We start from the raw sequence: 22,024 nt of genomic DNA on the forward strand, positions 1-22,024 counted from the left end.
GAAGGTTGAGACCGGACGATAATTACCTAAAACAGCCGGGTCCAGGGACGGCTTAAGGAGGGGCCTCACCACCGCCTCTTTCAAGGCAGGCGGAAGACACCTCCACCAAAGAAGCGGTCGAATCGCCTGAGCCAGCCTCGTGTCACCTCTCGAGTGGCCAGCACCAGCCAAGAGGGCACGGGTCCAGTAAACACGTGGTGGCATTCAACCTACCCAACAACCTGTCCATGTCCTCGGGAGCCACAGGGTCAAACTCATCCCAAACAATGGCTACCAACCTGCCTTCCACTGAGGACTTGTATACTGCACGAATCAAAAAGAGGGTTGTGAAAATATTTACAGACCCCTCACATCCTGGACATAAACTGTTTCAATCCTCAAAACGACGCTATAGAGCACTGCACACCAGAACAACTAGACACAAGAACAGTTTTTCCCCGAAGGCCATCACTCTGCTAAACAAATAATTGCCTCAACACTGTCAAACTATTTACTAAATCTGCACTATTAATTTTCTCATCATTCCCATCACCCATCTCCTTCCACTTATGACTGTATGACTGTAACTTTGTTGTTTGTATCCTTACGATTCTAAACGCCTATTAATTTAAAATTAAAATATAAAATAAAAGCCAATTTAAAACCAGTAATTTAAAATTAAAATTTAGCTCAGCCCTGCACAATTAAATAAATGTGTTTTAAGCCAGCGGAAGGTCCGGAGGTCCAGCTGGCGAAGACCGGGGTAGTTCATTCCAGAGGGTGGGGCCCCACAGAGAAGGCCCTTCCTGGGCGCCGCCAGACGACATTGCCGCGCTGACGGCACCCTGAGGAGACCCTCTCTGTGAGGCGCGGGTCGGTGAGAGATATTCGGTAGCAGTAGGCGGTCCCGTAGTAACCCGCCCAATGCCATGGAGCGCTTTAAAGGTGGTCACCAGCACCTTGAAGCGCACCCGAAAGCCACAGGTAGCCAGTGCAGCCTGCGCAGGATGGTGTTATACGGGAGCCACGGGGCTCCATCTATCACCCGCAGCCGCATTCTGACTAACTGCAGCCTCCGGATGCCCTTCAAGGGGAGCCCCATGTAGAGAGCATTGCAGTAATCCAGGCGAGACGTCACGAGTGCGTGAGTGACCGTGCATAGGGCATCCCGGTCCAGAAAGGCGAACTGGCGCACCAGGCGAACCTGGTAGAACGCCTCCTGGAGACGGCCGTCAAATGATCTTCTAGAGACAGCCGCTCATCCAGGAGGACGCCTAAGTTGCGGACCCTTTCCATCGGGGCCAATGACTCGCCACCGATGGTCAGCCGGATTTAGCTGACTGTACCGGGATGCCGCATCCACAGCCACTCTGTCTTGGAGGGATTGAGCTTGAGCCTATTTCTCCCATCCAGACCCGCACGGCCTCCAGGCACCGGGACAGCACTGAAAGCTTCGTTGGGGTGGTCCGTGTAGAAAAGTACAGCTGGGTGTCATCCGCATACAGCTGGTACTTCACACCGAAACCACTGATGATCTCACCCAGCGGCTTCATGTAGATGTTGAACAGGAGGCGAGAGGATCGACCCCGCGGCACCCCACAAGTGAGGCGCCCGGGCCGACCTCTGCCCCCGTCAACACCGACTGCGACCGGTCGGAGAGATAGGAGGAGAACCACCGATAAACGGTGCCTCCCACTCCCAATCCCTCCAACCGCGCAGCAGGATACCATGGTCGATGGTATCGAAAGCCGCTGAGAGGTCTAATAGGACCAGGGCAGAGGAGCAACCCTATCCCTGGCCCTCCAGAGATCATCCACCAACGCGACCAAAGCCGCTCCGTGCTGTAGCCGGGCCGAAACCGGACTGGAACGGGTCTAGATAGACAGTTTCATCCAGGTGCAAGGGAAATTGATATGCCACCATATTTCTACAACCTTCGCCGGGCAAGGTTGGAGACCGGACGATAATTACCTAAAACAGCCGGGTCCAGGGACGGCTTCTTAAGGAGGGGCCTCACCACCGCCTCTTTCAAGGCAGGCGGGAAGACACCCTCCACCAAAGAAGCGGTCGTAATCGCCTGGAGCCAGCCTCGTGTCACCTCTCGAGTGGCCAGCACCAGCCAAGAGGGGCACGGGTCCAGTAAACACGTGGTGGCATTCAACCTACCCAACAACCTGTCCATGTCCTCGGGAGCCACAGGGTCAAACTCATCCCAAACAATGGCTACCAACCTGCCTTCCACTGAGGACTTGTATACTGCACGAATCAAAAAGAGGGCTGTGAAAATATTTACAGACCCCTCACATCCTGGACATAAACTGTTTCAATTCCTATCCTCAAAACGACGCTATAGAGCACTGCACACCAGAACAACTAGACACAAGAACAGTTTTTTCCCGAACGCCATCTCTCTGCTAAACAAATAATTCCCTCAACACTGTCAAACTAGTTACTAAATCTGCAATACTATTAATCTTCTCATCGTTCCTATCACCCATCTCCTCCCACTTATGACTGTATGACTGTAATTTTGTTGCTTGTATTCTTAAGATTTATATTGACTGTTTCCCTATAACTGTCATTACGTGTTGTACCTTATGATTCTTGATGAATGTATCTTTTATTTTATGCACACTGAGAGCATATGCACCAAGACAAATTCCTTGTGTGTCCAATCACACTTGGCCAATAAAAAATTCTATTCTATTCTATTCTATTCTATTCTATTCTATTCTATTCTATTCCCTTGATATATTCAAGGATCCTTATATGGTCCACAGGTTATGTCTTTGGCTTTAAACCCAACGAAGGTAGACATTCTGGATTCTAGCTTTATTCCAGCCTATAAAATTTGGATCCAGGATCTTCGTTCATTAATTTGTTATAACCAATGGTTATATGGTCAGCCATTTCGCACCACTTCAGGAGAACTGGTTGTGAGCAGTTTGGTGAACTGGTTGTTGGAAGAAATCATTAGAGCAGAGAACCGGTTGTTAAATTATTTGAATCCCACCACTGGTTATAATTTTACCCAACTGATATCATTCCCACCTTTCCTTCTGATGCGTTCACTCTTAAGCAGAAAGAAGTATGCCACTTGGCTAGTTAATAACACATAGAATAGAATAGATCGAATAGAATTCTTTATTGGCCAAGTGTGATTGGACACAAGGAATTTGTCTTGGTGGATATGCTCTCAGTGTACATAAAAGAAAAGATACGTTCATGAAGAATCATAAGGTACAACACTTAATGATAGTCATAGGGTACAAATAAGCAATCAAATTGTATTAGGAAACAGTCAATATAAATCGTAAGGATACAAGCAGCAAGGTTAAATTCATACAGTCATAAGTGGGGGAGATGGGTGATAGGAATGATGAGAAGATTAATAGTAGATTAATAGTAGAAGATTAATGAGTAGATAAATAATAGTTACACATCTGAGTAAGCTGAAATGAAATCTGCACTTGAAAACAGCATTCAAGCAAATCATCTGTTGATTTCATCACTGAGCTCAAAAGCCGGGGTGCCACTAAATGTATATATCTGTGACCTGAATTAATACCAATTTGGGGGGGGGGGCGGTGATTGGTTTCAGGTTTTGGTTTTTGTTATTTTGACCAAAATAGATGTTGAATTTGCTTGGGCATGCTTCAATTTCCTTTATTATAATTGTATCTCTAAATTTCTTCCATAGGGCCCAAAGCAACACAAGGATTCCTTCCCTATGAAGAAGCATCCCCAAGATTTTGTTAGACAAATTAGACTTACAATATGGTAAGAAGAAAAAAACCTACATGCCTTATGTTATTTCCAAATGTTCCATTTCCAGCAAGTTTCAGAAAACAATTTAAAGAAATTTAATATAGTTTTTCTTAATTTATTAAGGAACACACATGGTGGACAGTGCTTTCATCCCCAGTGATTTTGTTTTTTCTTGTATAAAGAATGTAACTATCCCAGACACATTCCCTCCTAAATAAGATCTGAAGGAGGACATGCATTAATTTTGGTATCTTCCAAATATGTTGCATCTGTGATCTTCAGCAAGGCTGATTCTGAGAATTCTGGAGGTTGAGGATCAACAGATCTGGTATATCCAAAGGGCAATAAATCCAAGAAGGCTGCTGTAGCCATAAACCACAACCCACTCAATTGCATTCCTTCTGCTCTTGTGGAGGAGAATTTTTACTTGAAATCAGGCGTGTCCAACCTTTTGGCTTGCTGAGGCTGCATTGAATGAAGAGGAATTGTCTTGGGTTGTATATAAAATATATAATATAGTGACTGTGTGTTATATATAAAGTTTATTATCTTGTGGGGCATCCTTACTAGCTGCCCAGGACCACATGCAGGCCAACGGTTGGACCCATTTGCTTTAAATAGCAATAGCAATAGCACTTAGACTTCACAATGCTTTACAGCCCTCTCTAAGCCATTTACAGAGTTAGCATATTGCCCCCAACAATCCGGGTCATCATTTTACTGATCTTGGAAGGATGGAAGGCTGAGTCAACCTTGAGCCTGGTGAGATTCGATCTGCCAAACTGCTGGCAGCCGGTGATCAGAAGTAGCCTGCAATACTGCACTCTAACCACTGCACCACCACGGCTCATCCAGGGAACCGTCTCCTGGTTGGTGTAATACCACACCAACCATAATGGCTCGGTAGGGAATCTGAATAACAAAATTGCGCTGCAGAACCTTAGGAGCTGTCTTATAAAGTAGCTGCTTCCTGAAATTTCTAGTTACATTTCCAATCCTGAACTAGAAGAAAGAACAGAAGTCCAGGAAGAAAGCATGGACCTACTTGTCCATGGAGATTCTCAGTCATGCAGGTCATGCTTGTCCCAAAGGTGCTCTTGAAAAAAGTTGCCTCTTGAAAAAGCACCTTTGGGACATAGACCTACTTCCAGTATAGATATATATTTAGCAAATACATGAATACTTGATATTAAATAAACATATGTAATGTGACTTATGACCCCTGTTTCTAATCTAGCCTGAATCTATTGTTTTAAAACATTCATGAACTATTAATTGCATGAAAGATACTATATCTGTTTTAGCCCTCAAAGCAGCATTATTTATTTGGATTTAGTAGAGCTACTCAGTTCCATCATGTTGAAAGATTGATGGAATAAACATTTCATCCAAAAGGCTTGCAACACACTCATGTTTTGTTGCAATGACTTTATATTTTAGCAATGCCAAATAAAATAGCATTTTACAACCTGGTGTTTGCAAACGTTTGGTTTACTACTGGTAAGGATCCCAACCATCAGGGCAATGTAGAAATGATGGCTGTGTGAGCAACATCAGCAGTCTTGCATTGTGTGGCATGGGAATTATTTTAGTTTAGGCCTCGCTTAAGACTAGCAAAGATAATAAGTCTGGACTTCTTCATTTTGAGCATAGAATGTATTTTATATAGAACAGTGATGGCTAACCTTTTCCAGACCAAGTGCCCTAAGCACGCGCCCGAACTCCCAAAATGCAATGCACCGTGCATCCCCACACATACATGCTCTCGACTTGTATGCACCCCACGCATGCATATGTGGCGCCTCCACACATGCCCCATGCATGTGCACGCTGCCCCTGCATGCGCCCAATCCCCACACATGTGCACATGCCCCCCCACCCGTGCCCCGTCCCCTCATGCATGCGCAGCAGAGACCGGAAGACTAGCTGGCTGGTAGGAGGTGCGCACACATGCGCAGCAGTGCTGAACTGGGGCGACGGCTCGCATGCCATTAGAGAGGGAGCTGCATGCCACCTCTGGCACACATGCCATAGGTTCGCCATCACGGATGTAGAATATAGAAGGTTGGGTATTAACACTTCCAAAACCATGTGATTATCCTGTCTTGATCAGGCCACATTGTTATTTTAGTTTGGAGATATATTTAAAAGCGAAATAGTGTCAGTTTGTCATGAGTTGTGGTGTGATATCCCTGGCACATTTGCTAAATCATGATTAATGTTAATTCATGTGTAGAGTGTCATGCCTAAGCAATAATTTCTAATAATGCACTGGGGTATAAGCTATTCACCATGACACTCAGCCATAATACCATACAACAATTGAGAAATTCCAACACAGCAATCCTACTAATTACTTTTGCAATTTAATATTATACTAGCTAGTTTCGTATATCGCACAAAGTCGTGTCTTGCTTAGTGTATAATCTTTGCACTAAATGAAGAACAGACCACATCACTTACTGTGATTTATGAACCCAGTTACCAGGAAGCGTCTAACCTTTTTTATTTTAGTACAGCAAGCCTCTGCTAGAAAAAGACATTAGAAGTTCTGCCTCCTTTACATAAAACTTTCAAAACGCCTTCACTTCATTTTTGGAATCTGCTAGAGAAGCAAGCATAAGCAAAAAGCACCAGCTTAGCACATGTATATATGGATAAAAGCCAGTGGTTTCAACACAACAAACATGTGCCTCGTTGGTGCATTTCGGTCTTTTATTGACAGCACACACATCCAATGAGCACAATAAAACATCAGCATTAAGCCTTGTTTTCCTGAAACAAAAAAAATAGCAGTTTCTTGCTCCTGGTAGAGATATTAAAAACATGGTCTCTGTCAGCCTCCACTCCAAGTTTCACTCTATTTGTGTTATATGTGTGCAAATTGTATTCAGTAGTTAGATTGCAGTGTCAGTATGTTAAAGGGCCTCTGGTGGCTCAGCAGACTACTGTTATTAACACAGCTGCTTGTAATTACTGCAAGTTCAAGTCCCACCAGGCCCAAGGTTGACTCAGCCTTCCATCCTTTATAAGGTAGGTAAAATGAGGACCCAGATTGTTGGGGGCAATAAGTTGACTTTGTATATAATATACAAAAATGGATGAAGACTATTGCTTAACACATTGTAAGCCGCCCTGAGTCTTTGGAGAAGGGCGGGGTATAAATTCAAACAAAAAAAAAATGTAAAATAGCCATGAACCTAAGATGTATACTATCCTATTCAGATTAAAAAGGGCTCTTTAAGAGTGTCGTCTGACATAAAAGGAGGGGAGAGGGCAGCAAATGTTTGAATCAGCATAAACGGCAGACGCGCGGGCTTTCCAACGTACCCTGCATTCCTGAGATAAGAAACTGCCGGAGACCTTCGGAAGAAAATTACCACGCGGGGGGGGGGGGCGAGAAGGAGCTGGCATTGGACCAGGCCTGCCTGACCTTTTGTGGGAAGGAGGGACTAACGAGGGGATATGGGATGTTAGCCATATTTTGTCTCAGATCCAACTTTACACTGCTGTTGTCCGGATGTATTTAGTAAAAGTACTTTTCTTTATTTTCAAATGAAGTCAAGGTGTATTCTTTCCTAAATATAATCAGAGGCAGTCTGACAGTCTCTAAATACACGAAGTCTTTGACTTATGTCTTCAACTGAGCCCAACATTTCTGTTGCTAAGTGAAACATTTCTTAATTTTGTCCCATTTTATGACCTTTCTTGCCACAGTTTGCAGCGAATCACTGCAATTGTGAAGTTAGTAACATCGTTGTTAAGTGAATCTGATTGTTCCATTGACTTGGCTTGTCAGAAGATGGCACAAGGTGATCAGATGAACTTGGGACACTGCAATGGTCATAAATATGAGTCAGTTGCCAAGCTTCTGAATTTTGATCACATAACCATGGGAATGCTGCAGTGGTCATAACTGAAAAATAAGTTGTTGTTTTTTTGTTTTGTTTTTTATTTGAATTTATATCCCGCCCTTCTCCGAAGACTCAGGGCGGCTTACACAGTGTTAAGCAATAGTCTTCATCCATTTGTATATTATATACAAAGTCAACTTTTTATTGTCCCCAACAATCTGGGTCCTCATTTTACCTGCCTTATAAAGGATGGAAGGCTGAGTCAACCTTGGGCCTGGTGGGACTTAAACTTGCAGTAATTACAAGCAGCTGTGTTAATAACAGACAGACTTAATCTGTTGAGCCACCAGAGGCCCCTGTTACTTTTCTCGGTGCTGTTAATAACTTTGAATGGTCACTGAAGAAGCTGTTGTGAGTTGCAGACTACAGTATCTGTTTTGAGATGAAGAATGGAACTAAAGTACTTAAACATAAGATTTATATAGCATATTTCTAAGCATCGGATGCATTTAATGAATACCCATCCATTATGGGTGGCTGGATGGATTTTAATGAGGCCAGATGTGGCAAGTGCTGTCCTCCCCCAATTTATCTTAATCATCAACCTGAATAGAAACAACTTAAATTAGATTGAGAGACTAGATTTATAAACTGTGTTTAAGACTAAGTCCAATTAATAAATTATCCCAAGGGAATTCTGCTATATGGTTTACACAATCTGGCAGACCATTATATGTTTGGTTTTATGTTACCAGAGCCATTGTGCAGTATATGGCTGAGTGTGACATGTGAATTTATTTTATTCCTCACATTTATATAGCCAACCAATTGTACTGTAATCAGTTCGCAGCAAATTAAACCCTGCCTTAGATTGATATATAAATCAGATTAACAAATTGGCTGCCAAATACATGATTTCAATGAATTCTGCAACATTAAAAAAAATAATTGGATCAATTTCATATTGTTGATGCAAAGATAAGACTAAGGGAAGGATGGATTAACCAAGGCCACACAGTGAGTTAAGTCAGCAGAAAAGAGAAGCAGGAGTTTTATACAAACTTAAGGCACCTTGACATGGAAGATTCGAAGCATTTGTATTTTATTCACATATGTAAGGCAAAATTGCCACTCGTTGTTTTAGGTCTGAATATCACTTAGTGAATAATATGTAACCAGCTATCTTAAAGAAAGTTTTTCCAAAGAAATGATGTTTAAAAGCATATTTAAACTGTTTTTAAAAAAATTAAGAAAAAATCATGGAAGAAACAAGCAACAAATAAACCAAGAGTGTTTGTATAAACAAACAAATAAATAGTGTTCGTATATTTGTTTTGTTTAAAGCTCACTTAACAAGAAAAGGTTTTCCTGTGGCCTTCAGGATAAGGGAAACACTCCCAAGGAAGTATATTTGGTCCACACTCTTCCAGTATTTAGGAAAATTATGAAAACTCATATCTTTCATCAAACTTGTTATTGTTAAACTACTTGTGATTTCATTCTTTTTATTATGTTTTATCATTTTTAAAATATGCAGTCTTTCTTGAACATTGTATAAACAGATACATGGAGTATGAATGTAATAAATAATTTGGTAATTTGAAAACTTAATAATGCATTGCAACTTCATCTTTAATGCGTATTTTTTTTTACAAATGGCAATTTATTGAAAAGGAAATCTCACCACATAGATGTAGTCCTCAACCTACGACCACAATTGAGCCCAACATTTCTGTTGCTATGAGACATTTGTTAAGTGAGTTATGCCCCATTTTATCTGCAAACTTTAACTTTCTCATAGCAGAGAGTTAAAATAACAGTAAACATAATAATCAGACTGAATTACATATATTTTCTATGTCCAAAATTACTCAAAAAGTACTCAAAAGGTTTGACAGCTGACTTAAAAAAAATCCATTGCCTTCTAAATTAAAATATAGCAAGTATTTGTTGACTCTTTGTCAGGAAAGCACCAGGTAAAAGTATTACTGGAACTACACAGGGAGAATTAGGTAAAGATACCTAAATAAGAATGTGCATTACGGTAATATTGGGGATGGCCATAATTTGTACTTTTCTTTGGTCTTGCAGAAAGTTGCTTATCTCAAGTCAGATTATTAGTCCAGCTCCCTCCTGTCTACCGCAGGAATGAGCAATCCCAGCAAAGTTGGTGCTCCTTGACCTACTTTCAGATGGGCTCTGCAAGCGAGCAATTCCAAATACTCAGGAAGAGCTTGTTTTCCACAAGTAACAGAGAAGAGCATAGAGTAAGAGGAGTTCCAGAAGAGGGAGGGGGAAGAGCACCAGAGGTATTTTTGGCTTCCCTGTGACCTACCTTGCATCTTCCTGCAAAAGAAATGTGACCCTTAGAGAGAGAGAGAAGTTTGCCCATCCTCAACCAGTACTGACAATCAATCATTCAGGGTTTCTGTCCAAAAATGGCTAGGACTGAACCTGAAACCTCAGCATAGGAAGGATGTATGCTGTCACACAATTATATAAAGACCTTGGAAGCATGCTGGAACAATAGCCTTCCAAATCCTAGGAAGATAATTTCATTGGAGAGGATAGTAGCACCTCCACGTGAATGGCTATAAGAAAAATGAGGTCATCACTTCTTTTAAACAAACACATTATCTACAGGCTGATTGATACAGTTGTAAACAATAATGGCTTTGCCCGAAATCTGGAAGCCATTTCATTTGCTAATATAGCATTTATATTCTACCTTTCTGCATTTTCTCTCCTTTCATCCTTTCATGATGATGCATAATATAAATAGAGAGGCCTATTTATTGATTTACAAATGTAACATCCAGTCCAACATCCAGGAATCATTAAGCCCAGGTTGGTCCTTTAGGCCAAAACCAAGGCAACCATGTTTCAGAATAGTGCATTGTGTTAAGCCATACCCAGTCTCTTGCAAATTTAAAATACTGACGTTCGTCCAGAAAAAAACATTGGGTGCATTTTTCATCATGTTTTGCATCATATTTAGTAGGTCTATGAAAAACAGCAGTTTTGTATAGCCTGAAGCTCACTGCTGGTCTAATCCTGTTAACAGATTCCTTAAGAGTCAAATATTTTGATTTTATTGACTATAAAATGTTTCCCGTCCATGAAAAAGAATTAGCTAAAAAACTTGGGAAATTCCCTTCTCTACGCAAATCGGAGTTATCTGACCCCAGCCTTATCTCGGCTTCTTCTCCAGATGAATCATCAGAGCAATTTCACTAGGCATTGGGCATTTTTAGAGATCAGTTTTCAACATGATTAGAATGAAGGACTCTAGGCCTGACAAAGTTCTGCTCACATTGCAAAGTCTTTCTGCAAATAAGGCAATATTAAAATGTCTCAGTATCAAAATTATGTTTTATTTCTTCTTTTCTTGTCTTTCTCTCCCTTGTACAACTGTCTTCACACAAGTTTAGTTTATTTCAGTTTAGTTTAGTTTATTAAATTTCTAGACCGCCCTTCTCCCAAAGGACTCAGGGCGGTTTACAGCCAACATAAAACAATATACATAAATAGATTAAAAAACACTATAAAAATCTAATTCAAATTTGGCTAAACATTAAACTATTAAAAATCAATAGTAAAACCCCAATTAAAAACCATAACCCATTAGGCCAGCCCCGTGCGATGAAATAAAAGGGTCTTGAGTTCGCGTCGGAAGGCCCGGAGGTCGGGGAGTGATCATAACCCCGGAGGAAGCTCATTCCAGAGGGTAGGTGCCCCCATAGAGAAGGCTCTCCCCCTGGGGGTCGCCAGCCGGCATTGTTTGGCTGACGGCACCCTGAGGAGACCCTCCCTGTGGGAGCGCACAGGTCGATGGGAGGCTATTGGTGGCAGCAGGCAGTCCCGTAAATAGCCCGATCCTAAGCCATGGAGCGCTTTAAAGGTGGTTACCAACACCTTGAATTGCACCCGGAAGACCACCGCAACCAGTGCAGCTTGCGCATGAGAGGTGTGATACCTGTGGCTCCCTCTATCACCCGCGCAGCTGCATTCTGGACCAGTTGGAGCCTCCGGGTGCCCTTCAAGGGGAGCCCCATGTAGAGAGCGTTACAGTAGTCCAGGCAGGAAGTGACGAGGGCATGAGTGACCGTGCACAAGGCATCCCAGTCTATGAAGGGGTGCAACTGGTGAATCATGCACACCTGATAAAAGGGTCCCCTGGCGACGGCCGTCAAATGTTCTTCTAATGACAGCCGAGCGTCCAGGAGAACACCCAAGTTGCGAACCCTCTCCATAAGGGCCAATGACTCGCCTCCCACAGTCAGCGATGGAACCATCTGACTGTACCGGGACGCCGGTATCCACAGCCACTCAGTCTTGGAGGGATTGAGTCGGAGCCCATTCCTCCCCATCCAGACCCGTACGGCCTCCAGACACCGGGACATCACTTTGATGGCCTCATTGGGGTGGTCAGGGGTGGAAATGTACAGCTGAGTGTCATCAGCTTACTGGTGATACTGCACCCCAAAACCACGGATGATCTCACCCAGCGGCTTCAATAGATGTTGAACAGGAGAGGCGAGAGAATCGACCCCTGCGGCACCCCACACATGAGGCGCCTCACGGTCGACCTCTGCTCCCCTGCCAACACCGTTTGGGACCGGTCAGAGAGATAGGAGGAGAACCACTGAAAAACGGTGCCCCCCACTCCCAGTCTCTCCAATCATCGCAGCAGGATACCATGGTCGATGGTATCAAAAGCCGCTGAGAGGTCTAATAGGACCAGAACAGAGGAACAGCCCCTATCCTGAGCCCTCCAGAGATCATCCACCAATGCGACCAAAGCCGTCTCCGTGCTGTACCCAGGTCGGAAGCCGGACTGGAACGGGTCTCAATAGACAGTTTCATCCAGGTACTGAGGGAGCTGTCGTGTGACCACACTCTCCACAACCTTCGCCAAAAAACGAAGGTTGGAGACAAGACGGTAATTTGATAAAACAGTTGGATCCAGGCAGGTGGACGGGAAGACACCCTCCCTCAAAGAAGCGTTAACAATTCCCTGTAGCCAGCCTCATGTAACCTCCTGTGTGGCCAATACCAACCAGGAGGGACACAGGTCCAATAAACATGTGGTCGCATTCAGCCTCCACAGTATCCTGTCCATGTCCTCGGGAGCCACAGGATCAAACTCATCCCAGATAACATCACCAAGAACAGCCTCCGTCATCCCACCTGAATCCACCCAATCAGAGTCCAGCCCATCCCGAATCTGAGCGATTTTATCATGCAGATAATGACCAAAATCCTCAGCACAACCCTGCAAGGGGTCCTCCCGCGCCCCCTGATGAAGTAGGGAGCGAATCACCCTAAACAGGGAGGCTGGGAGGTTATCTGCCGATGCAATAAAAGTGGAAAAATACTCACGTTTTGCCACTCTTATCGCCAACAGGTAGGTCTGAATATAGGACCTAACTAGTGTTCGATCAGGTTCAGAACGGCTAGCCCTCCAATCACTCTCTAGGCATCTTTTCCGGCGCTTCATCTCTCTCAGCTCCTCGGAATACCAGGGAGCTGGTCGGGATCGGCGCCGGGTCAGAGGCCGCAAAGGCACGGCTCAGCCAAAGCCCCAGCCACCGACCTTTCCCAGGCAGCAACTAGTTCTTCCGCCGAGCCGTGAGCCAGGTCCTCAGAAAGTGGCCCAAGCTCCGTCAGAAACCTCTTCGGGTCTATCAGGCGCTTGGGTCGGAACCAATGAATCGATTTGTTGGCTTAAATCGACACAAGCTTAAAATAACATGTATAATTTTTACATTCTGCTATTTTAATAGATACAGAATAATTTACATCTATATACTGGTAGTCCTCAATATACAACCACAAATCACCCCAAAATTTATGTTGCTAAGCGAGAAATTTGTTAAGTGACTTTTGTCCCATTTTACCTTGCCACATTTGTTAAGTGAATCACTGCAGTTGTTAAGTTAGTAACATGGTTGTTAAGTGAATCTGGCTTCCCTATTGACTTTGCTTGCCTGAAGTTTGCAAAAAGTTAATCACATGACCTTTTGATACTGCAACCATCATAAATATGAACCAGTTTTCAAGCATCCAAATGCATATCACCTGGCCATGGGGATGCTACAACAGTCATAATGTGAAAAATTGTCATAAGTCACTTTTTTTCAATACTGTTGTAACTTCAATCGGTCATTAAACAAAATGTGCTAAAATATAGACCATGCAAGGAATACCAAACAGTATCAATCAGATAGTTATTGATAATTAACACTGTGTCATGTTTCGGCATGATTCTATGCATGTCTATTTAGAATAAATCACTTTTTTAAAGAAAAGATCAAACCAATTACTTACATTTATTTATTGCTTTTCTTATTTTATACTGCACTACCAAATTAAACAACATATACATAACAACAAACCATCATAAGGAGGCCCCTCCTTCCCACAAAGTATTGGAAGTTCTGTTGACGAACTTGCTTTGCCTTCCTGAATATCAGAGAGAAGGCATTTGGTCCCTTCACTCTCTCTCACCCCAACTCACATCACAGGGTTATTGTGAGGAAAATAGGAGGAGGAGGGAACGTTAGATACGTTTGCCACCTTGAGTTGTTTATAAAAATAATAAGGCAGGATTGAAATGAAATGGCATAAATTTCTACCAGAAGGTGAAGGTTGTTTCACAGCATCGGAGCCATCGCTGAGAAATATTACTTCTTCCCTACACTTAATCTCCCACAGAGGAAACCCTCAACATCTCTATGTAAGGCATATGGAAAGTTAAAACAAATACTACTTGACAAGTCAGATGTATACTGTGAAAATGTCTACAGACCCCTCACATCCTGGACATAAATTGTTTCAACTCCTACCCTCAAAATGACTCTATAGGGCACTGCACACCAGAACAATTAGACAAGGACAGTTTTTTTTCCACAATGCCATCATTCTGCTAAACAATTAATTCCCACAACACTTTCAACTATTACTAAGACTGTATTACTATTATATTTTTTCTCATCCTTCCAATTACCTATCTCCTCCCACTTAATGACTATAACCATGTAGCTTGTATCTTTACGATTTATATTGTTCTGTTTGTTTCCTAGTATGATTTGATTGCTTATTAGTAACCTATGACTATCACTAGGTATTGTATCTTATGATTCTTGATGAGTGTATTTTTTTTTCTTTTATATACACTGAGAGCATGTGCACCAAAGACAAATTCCTTGTGTGTCCAATCACACTTGAGAAAGGAAGAAAGGAAGGAAGGAAGGAAGGAAGGAAGGAAGGAAGGAAGGAAGGAAGGAAGGAAGGAAAGAAAGAAAGAAAGAAAGAAAGAAAGAAAGAAAGAAAGAAAGAAAGAAAGAAAGAAAGAAAGAAAGAAAGAAAGAAAGAAAGAAGGGACGCTACAGTAGTGGCCAAAATTGTGGAAACCTTTTGGGAAAAGTGTATTTTTGAGGTTTGATGGCTAATAATGCCATAAAAAAAAATATTTTTTTTGGGAGTTTTAAGATAATCATATTCTACAGCTGGAATGGCCTGGGAATAGCACAGACCTTAACCCAGTTGAAAATCTATGGAGCCGACTAAAGAAACTTGTTAGTCAGAAATGACCCAGCAATACAAAAAGAAAATACATTATTACACCCTTGTGCTATACATAAAAAAAAGGAAGATTTGGGTCTTCGGATATGTCCTCATGATTGCCAAAATCCACGTTCTCGAGGTACAGGTACCGAAGCATCCAATTTTCCAAGCGCATAGTCCACGAATGGTTTCCAAGTCTTCCAGAAAATATCTTCTTTATACACACCACTTCTAATTTTAATATCACATGTCATTTTATCATTTAAAGCTAATTTCCACATTTCAGAATTCCACTCTTCTATTCTAAAAATCACATCTAATTTCCAATATCTAGCTATTATAATTCTACCTATTATAATCATAATTCTAATCAATTCTTTTTCATATTTTGTTAATTCTATTTCCTTAATTACCAACAATAATATAGTTTCCACTCTCAATATTATTACTTTCCCATCATTTCAAATATCATTTTCTCCAATTGTTGCCAAAACTTTTTAACCTTATCACATTTATACCACATATGTTCATAAGTCCCCAATTCCATCTCACATCTCCAACATTTTTTACTAATTTTTTTATCCATTTGTGACAATCTTACTGGAGTCAAATACCATTTCCAAACAACTTTATAATTATGCTCTTTAATCCTTATAGATAAAGTTCTCATAATTCTACTATTCCAATTCACATTCCAATCTGACTCTGGTATTTCAATATTAAGATCTTTTTCCCAATTTGTCCTCATCACTCTTTGTAATTTTTCATCAGAATTTATAATCTTATAAACCCTACTAACGAGTCCCTTTAGCCCAATTTCATCTTTCATAATCCGAGATACTAAATATTCAAATTCAGTTTCACATCTACTTATCAATAATTTTCCTTAATTTTTGTCCATTTTTCTATCTGTATTTTTCAAACCAATTTAACCCTAATTTTTCAATAATTTCTTTATTCCTCCTTTCATTTTCCATAACTTTTATCCAATCTCTAATAATTTCTATATTTTCCTCTTTAATCACTTCATTACGTTTTATATTATTTTTAATCGGCCAATTTCCAATTGTCTCCCCCAAAAAGATTATATCCGGAATTAAAATTTTAACAAATTTATTCCACATTTTACTTAATCCCTTTAACCAATAACTTCTAATTACACATTTTGAGTTTGCTTCTCGGCCTTTTGGCTAAGATCAAGTGTAGCTTAGACTAAAGAAACTTGTTAGTCAGAAATGACCCAGCAATAAAATCCAGTTAATAGAAGCAATCATTCAATCTTCGTTTCACATTATAACAGCTGCAGAACTAAAAGATTTGGTTCACTCCATGGGAATATCTTGTAAGGCCGTAATTCATGGTAAAGGTTACCCAACTAAAAGTTAACTGATGTGATAATTTTTGTATATCTCCTTTTTTCTATGGTGATAATTTTTGTATATCTCATTTTTTTCTACGATGATAATTTTTGTATATCTCATTTTTTTCTACATGAAAAACTTTCATTTGTCTTCTTTATATTGTAATTGCTGTTCTAATAACAAATCCTTCATAAAAATTATTGCATTACATTCTTTATTAAATTATCTTTCCATTGATATATAATTTTATGGTACTACTCCAAAAAAAAAAAGTGGTGTTATTAGCTAGTTTTAGACACTTTTCCCAAAAAGATTTCTACAATTTTGGCCACTACTGTAGATTAGGGCTCAGGACTGCGTTGCAATGCCGGAGAGGCTTCCAAATAAGCTTCCATGCTTGACCGATGATGCCAAGCTTGTATGATGGGTCTCTACCCCAATCAGCTGGCCATTGGGAGACTGCAAATCTCCCCTGGCTCTTGCTAGCCTTTGGGGAAGACAGCTGCCCGCATGGAAAGAGGGTGACATAACTTGCCTTGATGAGCAACCAGGCTGAGTACAGTAGAAGAAAGGAAGCCAACAAGCTAAGGAAATCTCTTTGCAGGCTGTTTGCAGTTGAGAAGTTGAAGACTTCAACTCCCCGACCTCCGGACCTTCAAACGCGAGCTCAAGACCTTTTTATTCCGCCGTGCGGGGCTAGCCTAACAAAATTTTAATGGGTTTTTTTATGAAGGTTTACGATAGTTTTAATTTTATTTGGCCAAATTTTAGAATCAGTTTTTTAATATGTTTTTAATTTTTGTTTATGTCTATGTTGTTTTTATTTTGGCTGTTAACTGCCCTGAGTCCTTCGGGAGAAGGGCAGTATAAAAAGTGAATGAATGAATGAATGAATGAATGAATAAATAAATAAATAAATAAAAATAAATAAATAAATAAATAAATAAAATAAAATAAAATAAAATAAAATAAAATAAAATAAAATAATAAAATAAAATAAAATAAAATAAAATAAAATAAAATAAAATAAAATAAAAAGGTTCAGACCAAAAGCAAAAGCGGCCACAGCACAATTTTTCACCAAATGCAGAAGCTGAATCCTAAAGGCAGGCAGGCAGGCAACAAAAAGGTTTCTAAGCTACTTTTTTTTTAAGAGCTGAACTTTGGGGAGGGGGTGTTTTCTGTCGTAACTTTGAACAACCATTAAATGATCGGTCATAGCTTGAGGACTACCTGTAATCTACATGAGAGGTAACAGATAGGAGCCTACAGTGCTTGGTTTTATTTTCCAGGTAAATGCACAGATACATTCTCACAGCTTATACTGGATTGTTCCCAAATATCACCACACGTAAAGAAGGGGGTGAGATAATATGTATAATAAGCATGTCTTAGAGATACTGCGGGTTTAGTTCCTGGCCAGAGCAATAAATGACTATACAATAAATAAAGCAAGTTACATAATTTTTGTGTTTCCAAATACATATAAAATTATGTTTATACTATTTGTATTAATTTGTATTAATAATTTGTTTTAATTAATTTGTATTAATAGCCGTGGTGGCTCAGGCTGTAAGATAACCTGTTATTAAAACACAGCAGCCTGCAATTACTGCAGGCTCGAATCCCACCAGGCCCAAGGTTGACTCAGCCTTCCATCCTTTATAAAGTAGGTAAAATGAGGACCCAGATTGTTGGGGGGGCAATAAGTTGATTTTGTAAATATACAAATAGAATGAGACTATTGCCTTACACACTGTAAGCCGCCCTGAGTCTTCAGAGAAGGGCGAGATATAAATGTAAACAAACAAAAAAAATTATGTCTAAAAAAAAATCAATGTACATTAATTTTAAAAAACACTTTATTACTAAAAAAATGCCAATCATCATCTGAACCTTCAATAAATTATAATCTTTTTGCTGGTGTAGGGTCCTGTAAAAAAATGAAATATCTGAGAAGTGTATTAAAGCAAAGTGCCATAAAACAAGGTTATATATATCGCTCTAATCTTCTATTATGGTTTCATTCATTAAATTCACACATTTTACTGGGGACATTATTTTCCCTATTTCATTGCCAAATAAATAAGGCAATGAAAATGAAAAGGGGAGGTTTTAATCAAGGGAATGGAAGTAGCAGAAATATGTGGCAAAAAATGATTTTGTAAGAAAATTTTTATGGGAAAGATGAATCTGAAAATATTCTTTAAATTATGACAACAGAGTTATGATGTTCATAACTTTTGGCTTTATCACTGGAAAGTATTTTAACTTCATTTCTTTATTTAATCCAACTGAAGAAGTCCCAAACCATTATAGGTGCAATTAAAAAGTGATTTTATATCTTGGCACTGAGATTTGGTTATTTATTTATTTAAAAGACTTGTATTCTAGCCAGACTATAACTGAGTAGTTTAGTCAATGCCATATTTGCAATATTAAAGACTACAGGTCATATTTAAAAGAATTCAGAATAGAAGTGTAACATTGACTTTTATTCATATCATAAACATGTTTCAGAATAATCATAATCTAGAAACTACAGATAAAATTATTTTTTTGATTCATAGACTAAATAGGAGGAGGAGTACTGCGATTATGCTAATTCCCAATCAAGTTTTTTAAACACTCAAATTATTGCAAGAGGAATTGAGATATCTAAGATTAAGGGATCGTAATCTATCCAATCATAACAACTTTGGATTTCAGAGGTTAATCCAATTGCATTAGCAGGATCTAAAACTCCTGACTACTGTAAGCACTGAAATGTGTTCAAGATTATTCCAAATTAAAAAGTATTGTTAAAATGGACATGGTATTTGTAAGAATTTTTTGAATAAAAAATTGGAAATCCTGATAATAACAAACAGGGATTAAAATTCCTGACAAATGTATGTTTCCTATTATCTGAAGATGACATTAAATCAAAAAATATTTTCTCATATTTATTGAACAATTCAGAAGATGTTTTAAAAGGACTCACTTATACTGGAAGTAGAAATGAGGATGCTTGTGCATATTCTATGGACTTGCCATACTATGGTCCCATTTTGGTTTCATAGCCATAAGTTCCTTAATATTTTGCAAAAAGTAATATATTTTAAGATGTGAATGTGATAGATAACTATGGATCTATCAAGCATGAAGTATAGAGAAAATGATAATAACAGAACAAACTAACAAAATGTTCACTTGATAATAACAGAATTGGGAGGGACCTTGGAGGTCTTCTAGGTCTGCTCAAACAGGAGACCCTATATCATTTAAAGACATTTCAGAGTTTACTGTTTTATAATGGAAAGACACTGCTATAATTTTGGATTGATGTATTCATCAGTGATGGGTTTCAAAAAAATTTACTACTGTTTTTTTGGGTGTGGCTTGGTGGGCGTGGCATGGCTTGGTGGCTGTGCCTTGGTGAGCGTGGCAGGGAAGGATATTGTAAAATCTCCATTCCCTCCCCAATCCAAGGGAAGGTTACTGCAAAATCCCCATTTCCTCCCGTTCAGCTGGGACTTGGGGGTGGGGCCAGTCAGAATTTTTAATAACGGTTCTCCGAACTACTCAAAATGTCCGCTACAGGTTCTCCAGAACTGGTCTTAACCTGCTGAAACCCACCTCTGGTATTCATGCCATGCTTGCAAACTGGCTTTTTATGGATGTAATGGAAAGACTGATCAATACTAATGATTTTGACCAAGGTTTAACACACTGATTAAACATCTAAAAGCTGTTTTTTATATAGAACAGAACAGAACAGAACACAATAGAACAGAACACAATAGAATAGAATAGAATAGAATAGAATAGAATAGAATAGAATAGAATAGAATAGAATAGAATAGAATAGAATAGAATAGAATGGAATTTTTTATTGGCCAAGTGTGATTGGACACACAAGGAATTTGTCTTGGTGCATATGCTCTCAGTGTAATAAAAGAAAAGATACCTTCATCAAGGTACAACATTTACAACACAAATGATGGTCAATATATCAGTATAAATCATAATGATTACCAGGAACAAAGTTACAGTCATATAGTCATAAGTGGAAAGAGATTGGTGATGGGAACGATGAGAAGATTAATAGTAGTGCAGATTTGGTAAATAGTTTGACAGTGTTGAGGGAATTATTTGTTTAGCAGAGTGATGCCCTTCAGGAAAAAACTGTTCTTGTGTCTAGTTGTTCTGGTCTGCAGTGCTCTATAGCGTCGTTTTGAGGATAGGAGTTGAAATAGTTTATGTCCAGGATGCGAGGGGTCTGTAAATATTTTCACGACCCTCTTCTTGATTCGTGCAGTATACAGGTCCTCAATGGAAGGCAGGTTGGTAGCAATTATTTTTTCTGCAGTTCTAATTATCCTCTGAAGTCTGTGTTTTTCTTGTTGGTTGCAGAACCGAATCAGACAGTTATAGAGGTGCAAATGACAGACTCAATAATTCCTCTGTAGAACTGAATCAGCATATGTATTTTTTTTGTCCGGTAACGATTTCTTTTTTTTTTTCTCCTTTTATAGTATTTTCAGTACAACATAATGTTGGAAAGAAATCATGAAAATCACGAATAATCCATCAGCAAGGTTAGTCTCCACAAATGGAACACAACAGGATCAAATTCGGTGTGGTGTGAAAGCCAGCAAAAGAAATAGAATGGTCAAAATTGACCCCGGATATGGCTGAAAGTGCAGAGGAAAAAATTCCTGGAGGAAAATATACCCCTCCACATCCTTAAGAGGAAAACAGTTTGGTACTAGCTTGGTATGAGATTTTTTAAAGATTTTTTTTCTCCTGCCTTTATTATTTTTTATAAATAACTCAATGCGGCAATCCTACTTAACGCTCCTCACAGTTTCCTGCTTTCTAGCGCGGTGCCTTAACCACTAGAGCAGACCAGCGGAGTTTGTTATATTGCTAACACAGGGGAGTCAAACTCAATTTCATTGAGGGCTGCATCAGGGTTTTGTTTCACCAATTCAACCGTCACTCATTGAGATTCTGTTTTTGGCCACGACGGCCTCCTGCAGCCCTCTGCCAGTGAAAACAGAGCCCGGGTGGGCCGCATGCAGACTCCCCAAGCTCCATTTTCACTGGCAGAGGGTTGCAGGAGGCCTTTGCGGCCAAAAATGAAGCCCGGGAGGACCGTGCATTGCACTCCCGAACTCAGTTTCCACTGGCAGAGGCACCGTGGGCCAGTCCTTTGCTATTTCCAGGGCAGGCCTGCGGGCCAGATCTAAGCACCCTGAGGGCTGGATCCAACCCACGGGCCTTGAGTTTGAAACCCCTGTGCTAACGGTTCAGTCTTACTCCAGGTTTTCCTCCATTGTGATATGATCCACAGTGAAGAAGCAACACATTTGCACCCTGATTAAATGTGCATTAGAGGCAAGCCATAAGCAGAGAAGGGCAGCATATACGTAAATAAGTAAATCTTCCTCTTTCCTTCCTTCTCACACACAGAGAAGCAATAAATTACTTTGTTACGTAGAGAATCAG

The 22,024-nt window shown here is 40.1% G+C and overlaps 1 protein-coding gene across 15 annotated transcripts in view; it reads left to right on the forward strand.

Moving 5' to 3' along the window:
- Positions 1–22,024, forward strand: part of DIO3 (iodothyronine deiodinase 3) — a 161,171-nt gene that overhangs the window by 138,107 nt on the left and 1,040 nt on the right. For all 15 annotated transcript variants that reach the window (XR_009152678.1, XR_009152670.1, XR_009152673.1 and 12 more), the window contains 2 exons: positions 3,680–3,759; positions 21,049–21,111. The gene's annotated coding sequence lies outside the window, so the exon portion shown is untranslated. The remainder of the gene's footprint in view (positions 1–3,679; positions 3,760–21,048; positions 21,112–22,024) is intronic.

This window comes from Ahaetulla prasina, chromosome 1 (genome assembly GCF_028640845.1).
Source record: "Ahaetulla prasina isolate Xishuangbanna chromosome 1, ASM2864084v1, whole genome shotgun sequence".
Lineage (NCBI taxonomy): Eukaryota > Metazoa > Chordata > Lepidosauria > Squamata > Colubridae > Ahaetulla > Ahaetulla prasina.